Source organism: Protobothrops mucrosquamatus, unplaced genomic scaffold (assembly GCF_001527695.2).
Source record: "Protobothrops mucrosquamatus isolate PMUCROS unplaced genomic scaffold, P.Mucros_1.0 scaffold9845, whole genome shotgun sequence".
Taxonomy (NCBI): domain Eukaryota; kingdom Metazoa; phylum Chordata; class Lepidosauria; order Squamata; family Viperidae; genus Protobothrops; species Protobothrops mucrosquamatus.
Window position 1 is genome coordinate 1 of NW_015395632.1, and position 9,637 is coordinate 9,637.

Below are 9,637 nucleotides of genomic sequence, written 5' to 3' on the forward strand. Positions count from 1 at the left end.
AAACAGGGCACCGTGGTGAAAACAGAGTGCTGTGTGGCAAAAACAGGGCGGCACTAACGAGTGTCATGCAGGCACTAGCACCGCCCCATTTGCATCGTGCACGCTCATGGCCCCTCCCTTTCCCTCCAGTCTGCCAACTGAGAAAGGTTGGAGACCTCTGTTTTATCAGGAGACAAGAAGCATAGAGTATTACCCTTAAAATTTTCTCTGACCTTTTAATTATTTTGATAGGCAGATTAGGGGAATTAGTTCTTATGTATAAGGATTAACTATATAATATATTCTAGATAGATATGTTTCCAATCAAGTGTGACTTTTACAGAATTTTTTTATATTTGATGGAACATAATAGATTGAAGGAATAAAACAGAGGGTTTTATTCCTCATGAAATAATAGATACAATACTTAGCTTAAAGTAGTTCCAAATCCAACAGAAATGCTTATTAGCATTGCTTGATTTGCCTGCTCAACTTTAGGCAGGGTTACTTGGGTTTCAACGAACCACCGGTAGCCTCTCAATTGAATTACAATTCCTCAATGTAACAATTGGTTTCCTGAAATTGCAAGTTTTCCATTGATGATTCCTAGTTGCCGCTCACATATTCTATACATGGGAGAAGTTTTACTTTGGCCTGAATTGGAGCATTGCTTTTTATGGGCAAATGTACTAGTTCTCCTGTACAATAACTGGATGTGTGTTTGCCCAGATACAAAAATTGAATCAATAATCCATACATTATAACACTACACATTGTAACACTCATGGAATCTGGCACTCATAAACCCACATGGTCAGAAATGTTAGCTATCTCTCTGATCAAGAAAGTATAATCTTCCTTCTGTAAGACTTAACTTGGGCAACAACTACAAAGGTTACCAAGTTTCTAGCAATAGTTATGGCTTGCAGAAACCAGATGATACCCTCTTCTCATTACTGTTTCAACTTCGGGGATATTTTTATATTTAAAATTTTGTATTTATATTTTTATTGGTCTGAGACTATAAATAAATAGTTGATAGATGTCCTTTTAAATGAGGAATAGACTGCCATAACTGCAGTTGGTGCAGTTGGAAACCCATTATTAATCTAACTAATTGAACTACAGTCCACAAAATTTGGATTGTTATAAATATGTGCCAAGCATTTCATTTCCTGGATTGAATCCTGTATGTGAGAAAATCTGTATTTTTAACTTTAATTTGCCAGTGATCATGTTTCTTACATACTCACCTGCCCAGTAGCAACATAATCTTTCATAGGATGGATGGCAAGACTGAGGATGTCATCATCATGACCAAGATATAGTCTTTGGGTGTGCTGCTGTCTATTATACACCACAGCAACAGCAGCAATATGATAAACCACTTCTCCAGTCTGTGTGTAGAATAAATTGTTTCGACAATCATAGCCTCTATAACTGAAATCAATAGAAAAAAAAATCAACAGGTAAATAAATCAACAAGACTCTGGTTAGTTGAGGAAGCAAAGGAACATGTACTGTGATCTTAGTGTTATCATTTATATTGAATCATATTTTGCTGAAATTAAAAGGGCTTATTTCTAATCAATATCTGTCTGTCTGTCTGTCTGTCTGTCTGTCTGTCTGTCTGTCTGTCTGTCTGTCTGTCTGTCTGTCTGTCTGTCTGTCTGTCTGTCTATCTATCTATCATCAAGAAATTATATGGCCAATTCACTCACAGTGACTCCAAGCAGCTTGCAGAATTAAAACCTCTGATACAAAACCCAATAAACCCTCATCCCCTTGTTGACAACAATCAAACAACCACTTAATGCACTCTATATCAGACCTGCTGGCAAAATCATGTCTTCAATGCCTATCAAAGATTATCAATCTTATCTTTGCAGGGATGATGCTCCATATATTAGGATATAAACTATTATATATTATGATATAAGCTCAAAGTAGCAGAGGGACATACTTGGTGTTTAAATAATATTAAAAACAGAATTTATTTCAGTTTATATTTGAATAATATGAAGTTAATATGAAGTCTGCATTATTTGTATTAAAATGTATTAACTGAATAAAAGAAATAAATAGTGGTCAATGACCAAAATAGTAATGGCTTTGTACTGAGAATGGTACAGTCTTTTTGCATAAGGGAAATGATCAAACTTGGAAGGATTATGACAAGGATATATAATCATTTCATTAAAACAAATCTTAAAAGGACAGGGAGAACCTCAAATACAGCCTAGTAAAAAACATTCTAAGGAAATATACATTGCTGGAGAGTGAGCAAAAAGGGGATTGGGGGAAAATATGTACAGTAGCTGGCTGATACCACAACAATGAACACTGTGTTAACAGATCAACTCTTCAATTGTAATCAGAATAGAGCTGAAAGGGACCTTGGAGGTCTTCTAGTCCAACCAACTGCTCAAACAGGAGACCTATACCATTTCAGATTTAACACTGTGTTGCAGTCATACTTACCTTTATTTCAAAGTCAACAGCAGATTTGGTGTTGTGTAAGAAAGAGGAAGGAAGAAAGCCATAACCAAAGGCAAAGATCTGAACAGAAAATCAGTATTCCTTGATTTATAATTATCAACAAGGTTTTATACCTGGCATAATATATCCATCTTTCTCTTAGCCCTGCATTCCCAAGCAGGCACAACAAAATACATAGGTAACTTTATTATAGAGAATCAGGAAGCCCTATCCACAATGAAGATTTGCACGAATCAGCATGCAGAAAACCTGCCTGATATACAGCACTCTGTAGGTTCAAATCCTGAGACTCTTCCTCCCTCCTCTTTGAGTTAATGGATTTGTGGCTGCTTTGTTTTCAGCCCTGAAGCTCTCTACCCTTGATTACTAAATAGCTTTCTCCAATGTAAGAATCAGAGTGTCTCACCTTACCCATTTCATTTCTTAACTCCAGGCATAGATTTTAAATCTAAAGACTATTTTTGTTTAAGAATGGGTTATCTCTTTCTTTCTGTAAACTACCAAAAAAGTTATTGTTGAAAATTTATTATACCCATGTATAAATTGCAGCTTTAAACTGTCATCGGGGGCTCTCTCTCTCTTAAGGAAGGGCACTGAATGGCTTTTCTCTTTACGTTGCTGTTTCAGTTGAGGTAGATCTTCTTTGTAAACCTGCAAAAAAGAAAGAAAAATTACTTTTTAATTATAAGCTCATAATAAGTAATTCAAATTGCTTCTTATTGTTTGCTGGTATTATTGCTGGTAATTTGAAAGATCTTTGTCATTATCCTGTATCATATCTTTTTCCACTCTAATGATTGAAAAGTATTAGATTACAATTTTCATAATTCTCATCCTTATTGTGCTGTAGTCTAATATTTCTAGGATAGAATTTGCCCAAATTGGGGAAGGCTGCTATACTATGTAATCAGCTTGTTTGAAAAAACAACAACAATTCTTTAATTTTCCAATTGGAAATGGTAAGCAATAATCTATATCTGCAAATAGTGAACCTATCCCTTAGAATTCTGGAGAAGGGGAACTGGATCAACAAATACTGAGTCCAGCAAAAGGTTTTTATGGAGTGGACAGCTTTTGGGGAATAGTGTCATTTGTATATCAAAGAAGTCCTCTTCCAAGCAACAACACTGTAATTTCCCAAGGGTTATATACAGACGCTAAATTTCCACTAATATAAAAACCAGTTTCCGAAAGCAATTTATGCTTGAATCTATTTAATGAAACTTGTAACCCAAATGTTTAGCTGGGGAGAAAAAAATAAAAAAATAAAAAGAAAGTTGAAGCTCTTGTCTTGTGTCAAGCATATAGTTAGACATAAAAGAAGAAATTGGGTTTTTTTTTCAATTTTTTATTTTATGTGAAACATTAAAATAGAAACTCCCAAAAAAAGCTAAACTACACACAAAAATGTGCATGAGAATAAAAAACAAAATAGACATATAGTTAAATTTCCGCACTAATTGAATACTGATAAATATATTTCAAAGGTAATTGTGAAGCAGACATACAATTTATGAATTTCTACTACACTGTTTACCTACATCTAACTACTATATGGAAATATAGTTAATAGGTAAAAATGTTAGTTCTCTAACTAAATTGCAGAAATTTTTATGGAGGCTCTCTGAACTTTCAGGAAAATTTTCTGCAGAGGAAAGGGGTTGGAATAAGAATGTGAGGCTATTATTCAGAACAAAATATTTCTTGTGAAATAGAAAGTAATTATATATTTTTTGCTCTAAATCATTATATCCACAACCCATCTCAGAAGCTAAAGTATATAGTGTGTGATGGTACCTATGGACTGAATTGACTTACTCTTAAATTAATCTTGGAGTCCTAGTGGACAATCACTTAAATATGAGCCAGCAGTGAGCTGCAGCTGCCAAAAAAGCCAACACAGTGCTAGGCTGCATTAACAGAGGGATAGAATCAAGATCACATGAAGTATTAATACCACTTTACAATGCCTTGGTAAGGCCACACTTGGAATACTGCATCGTTTTGGTCACCACGATGTAAAAAAGATGTTGAGACTCTAGAACAGTGGTGGTGAACCTATGTCATGGGTGCCAGAGGCGGCACTCAGAGCCCTCTCTGTGGGCATGCGTGCTGTCGCCCCAGCCCCGCCTCCCCCCGTGGCTCTCACCAGCAGCCTCCCTGGAGGAGAATCGCCCCCGGATGTGGCCTACATGGAGCAGCGCAGCCAAGGACATAGCCGGGCAGCAGGGGCAAGACTCCGCCCTTGTGCCCCATTGCATGCAGATGATGCTGCGGAGTGTGGTCAGAGGGCGTGGCTGCCATGGTGCTGCGGGGCTGCCTTGGTGATCTGCTGCGGGCCATGGAGGTGGTGCGTGTCCCTGCAGGTGGGCGGAGCAGGCAGGGTGGGAAGCGGAGCGGGGGCGGGGGCGGGCGGTTTTTGGGCACTCGGTCTCTAAAAGGTTCACCATCACTGCTCTAGAAAGAGTACAGAGAAGAGCAACAAAGATGATTAGGGGACTGGAAGCTAAAACATATAAGGAACGGATGTTGGAATTGGGTATGTCTAATTTAATGAAAAGAAGGACTAGGAGTGACATGATAGCAGTATTCCAATATCTCAGGGGTTGCCACAAAGAAGAGGGAGTCAAGCTATTCTCCAAAGCACCTGAAGGCAGGACAAGAAGCAATGGATGGAAACTAATCAAGGAGAAAGCAACCTAGGACTAAGGAGAAACTTTCTGACAGTTAGAACAATTAACCAGTGGAACAACCTGCCTCCAGAAGCGGTGAATGCTCCAACACTGGAAGTTTTTAAGAAGACACTGGACAGCCATTTGTCTGAAATGGTATAGGGTTTCCTGCCTGAGCAAGGGGTTGGACTAGATGACCTCCAAGGTGCCTTCCAACTTTGTTGTTGTTGTTGTTATCAGTATGGATAAACATTATCTATATATTTTCTTATATCCTTCAAAACATTTTACATAAAATATGTAGCAGGGGATGTTCAAACAATATATTTCTAGCTTCACCAAATATACTGGGAAAAAGGCATTTAGGATCATTGTGAATCATTGGATCATAATTAACATTAAGATCACTTTTGCTTCCTTCTAGGAACTTTATTCAATTAATTTGAGCTTTTCACTGATAAAGGACCACGATTCCTATATGATTTCTTGATACATGTTTATCTTTTATTTACACTAAAAAAGATGGCCCAACATCTAATTAACACAAATATGTTGCAACCGTCCTTATCAAATAATTTAAATATTTATTTATTTATTAAAAAAAATATTTTTTAAAACAACAAAACATAACACACATACACACAGTGTATACTCCTCCTTTTTTTTAACAGCAATTTCGTAACGGTAATCTTCTATTATTTACATTTTCCCCCCTTATTCTTCTTTAGATATATTTGTCCTTGTTGTCCCGTTGTTTCTTGTTTACATTTTTCTTCCTTCATACTATACCTCATACTAAAAATAATACATATTATTACTATACATTATTATACACACATTTTCCACTTTTGACCTTTCCACATTTATTCTCCTTTATTATTTCTAGTCTCCAACCAATCATACCACTTATTCCATATTAGATAGTACTCTGTATCTTCCTTTTCTTTTATCTCTTTTGTTAATTTGTCCATCTCAGCACAGTCCAGGATTTTTTTTATCACTTCTTCCTCTAATGGTATATTCTCATTTTTCCAGAACTGTGTGTATACTATTCTTGCTGCCGTTGTTATATGTAGAATTAAGAACCGTATTTCTTTACTATATTTTCTGTTTAAAATACCCAGCAGAAAGATCTCTGGTTTCCAGTCTATGGGTTGGTCTATTATTTCTTCCATCCATCTTCTTATTTTAGTCCAGTATTTTTTTGCAACTGGGCATGTCCACCATAAATGATAATATGTTCCATGTGCTTTTTTACATTTCCAACATGTTGGCAAATTGTTCTGGAACATCTTGGCAAGCTTTGCTGGTGAAAGATGCCATCTGTAAAACATCTTCAACTGGTTTTCCTTGAATGCTGCTGACATAGTCAATTTTATGTTTATATTTAAATAATTATTTAAATCAGGGTTCCCCAACCCCTGGACCATGGATCGCTTCATTTGTGCATGTGTGGGATTTAGGTTGCACGTGCGACACCATCCCACCTGCCACTGAAACCACCAAAGCCTCCACCATTCTGTAGAACCAGAAAGGTTGGGAACCTCTGATTTAAATTACATAGAATGTATTTATTTAACATATTTCTCTGCCCATTGACAATGCTGAACAAATGTGCACAGGAGGGGGCAGTATGAATCTGCTCTGTAATCATGGGGCCAAACAGTGTCCGAATGCATGTTTATGTGTGAAAACAATGGAAACAAGTTGGAGGATGTAGCATCATAATCAAAGCCCTATATTTTTGGTATGGATGATGTATGCACTTAAAAAAGACAAGACTTCAATTACAATAGTGTAAATACCATCTTGGCTATTTTATCTTCCCTACAGATGTCACTGAATCAAACAGGTGTATTTTTTCCAGATATTTATTTTTAGTATGATGCAATGGCATTTCAACTGTTCCTGATCTAATGATATGATACTGCAATGTTACTCACCTGTCGAACATAATTGATTTGAGCTTCTTGCTCAATATCTGAATCTAATTCTGGCACATCAGATAAATCAGAATCTGATTCTTCACTGTAGGAATCTATGCCACAATCTGCAGAATGGATGAAATAATATTAATTATTTAGTAATTCTTTAAAAATAATTCTCAGTGCCAGGAAAGATATGTAAAAATCTCAGTTCTGACATGTTAAAACATTTGCAAACGACCTTGGACATAGTGAACATTTTTCACTTGACAGTAAAATATACAGAACTAAGCCAAAAATGAAAACGAAGCACAATCTTAAATAAGCACATTCTCTTTTCAGTGATCCTTTCCATAAATTTCCAAGTGGGGAGTAGAGATTAAAATAAAAGGCAATGTACGTGTTAGACTTGAGTACAGGTAGTCCTTGACTTACAACAGTTCATTTAGTGACCGTTCAAAGTTACAATGGCACTGAAAAAGTGATTTACGACCATTTTTCATACTTATGACCATTGCAGCAGCGCCATGGTCACGTGATCAAAATTCAGACAGTTGGCAACTGATTCATATTTATGACTGTTGCTGTGCCCCTGCATCATGTGATCACCTTGTGTGACCTTCTGACAAGCAAAGTCAATGGGGGAGCCAGATTCGCTTAACAATCATGCTACTAACTTAACTGCAGCGACTCACTTAACAACTGTGACAAGTAAGGTCGTAAAGTGGGAAAAAACTCTCTTAACAACTGTCTCGCTTAGCAACAGAAATTTTGGACTCAATTATGGTTGTAAGTAGAGGACTACCTGTATTCTGGAGGATTAATGATTAAAAATTTCCATTTAAGGAAATTAGGACCTTTTAGTTCAATCGTATTTCAACATTCTAAAAATCTTACCTATACGGGCTGCTTCAAGGATTCCAGTTGTTACACCTTCTGGAATAAACCGCCATTGAAAAACAGAATGATCTGCACCTCCCGTACTGATTACCCATTGGAAGTCATGTGACCAGCGGACATTTGTAACATGAGCAGAATGGCCAACATATTTTCTGAATTTTGCACCTAAAATTAAAAAATAAAGATAAAGAGAGTTTGGTTAGTGGTTAAGGCACCAGGCTAGAAAGCAGGAGCTCATGAGTTCAAGTCCCACCTTAGCCATGCAAGTCAGTTAGGTGACTTTGGGCCAGTAACTCTCTCTTTCAGCCCAAATCACCGCACAGGGTTGTGGGAAAAACAGGAGGAGGAAAGTGTAGTGGATATGTTCACCGCCTTGAGTTATTTGTAAAAATAATAAAAGTGGGATATAAATAAAAAATAATAAAAATAAATGTCGATGCCCATAGTACATTTTTCTATTGAAGCAGAACCTACCATTTTATGTCACTTAATGGAGATCCAACTGGCCATGAAGCTAAGACAGAATATTGCTATTCAGCATTCTGGAGCCTTGAGGGAATACTATTTTTTTTTTTTATCTGTACTGAACAATGCATAGCTATTTTTCTTTCCCTATTTTTCTTTCAGTTCCATCTTGCAGACTGATAAGAATAAACTGAATAATGGTCTCTGTCAGATAAAACTAACTACATAAGTGGGAATATAACAATATCAGAAAAATGAGAAGGCAATCTTCATTTGTTTGACTACTAAAAAAAAAAGGTAAGTTAACTGGAGAAGGTTACTCCAAAACCATAATACAACTACTGAAAATGGCCTGTTCCTCAGTTGCAACCTACCCAATTTCTAAAGGGGTGCCTTCTGATGTTACGTATAGCAAACAATCAGGTGGAAACTCTATTTTTTACTCCAACAGACCCACTAAGGCATGTGATGAACTAACCCAATGTCTAAAAAGACAGAATAATCTTTTTTTTCAATCCCCCTCTTACTATTATCTTTTTTATACAATTATATAACCAGTAAAAACCAGTCAATGTCTTTATCATTCAAATACCATGTTTTCCCCAAAATAAGACCAGGTTTTATATTAATTTTTGCTCCAAAAGACGCATTAGGGCTTATTTTCTGGTTAGGTCTTATTTTGGGGAAAATACGGTACTAAATGTGTCTGTCTGTCTGACAATCTTAACTGGGGCTTATTTTTGGGGTGGGGCTTATAATACGAGTGTCCTGAAAAATCATGCTAGGGATTATTTTCCAGTTGCGTCTTATTTTGGGGAAAACACGGTAGTGGGTCATTCAGAAGATTGGTCCAAATTATTCATTTTGGCTTTTGATACTTATTACACCTGCTTCCTTTATTATTGACTATTCAATTTCATATATAGCATTCATTGAAAGTTACCTCAATTTTTTTGCTTAGTTTTATACTGCTTGCAGTTTTTTTTCTAGTTCACTTATTTTTTATTTTTCTAGAATGTGCTTTTAAATATTTACTAACATTTTTAAAATGAAAAAGAAAGATAGGTTCACTTTCCTGGTAATTTTCTGCTTGCACTTGTAATATTAGAGATTGAGCATTTTTATTTGTTATCTCATCTTCATCATTTTAATAAAAAGTTTAAATAAATTAAAAGAATATATCTCAGCCACTGAAAA

The 9,637-nt window shown here is 36.1% G+C and overlaps 1 long non-coding RNA gene across 2 annotated transcripts; it reads right to left on the reverse strand.

Annotated features, from left to right (window-relative positions):
- Positions 1-1,236: 1,236 nt before the first annotated feature.
- Positions 1,237-8,127, reverse strand: LOC107301067. 2 transcript variants are annotated; one of them, XR_001549261.1, is made up of 4 exons: positions 7,973-8,127; positions 7,094-7,200; positions 3,011-3,129; positions 1,237-1,419 (listed from the first exon to the last, which is right to left on the reverse strand). It is a non-coding gene; the product is annotated as an uncharacterized LOC107301067 (long non-coding RNA). The 2 variants fall into 2 exon arrangements; XR_001549260.1 differs by lacking the exon at positions 1,237-1,419 and having other exon boundaries at positions 2,984-3,129.
- Positions 8,128-9,637: the final 1,510 nt, after the last annotated feature.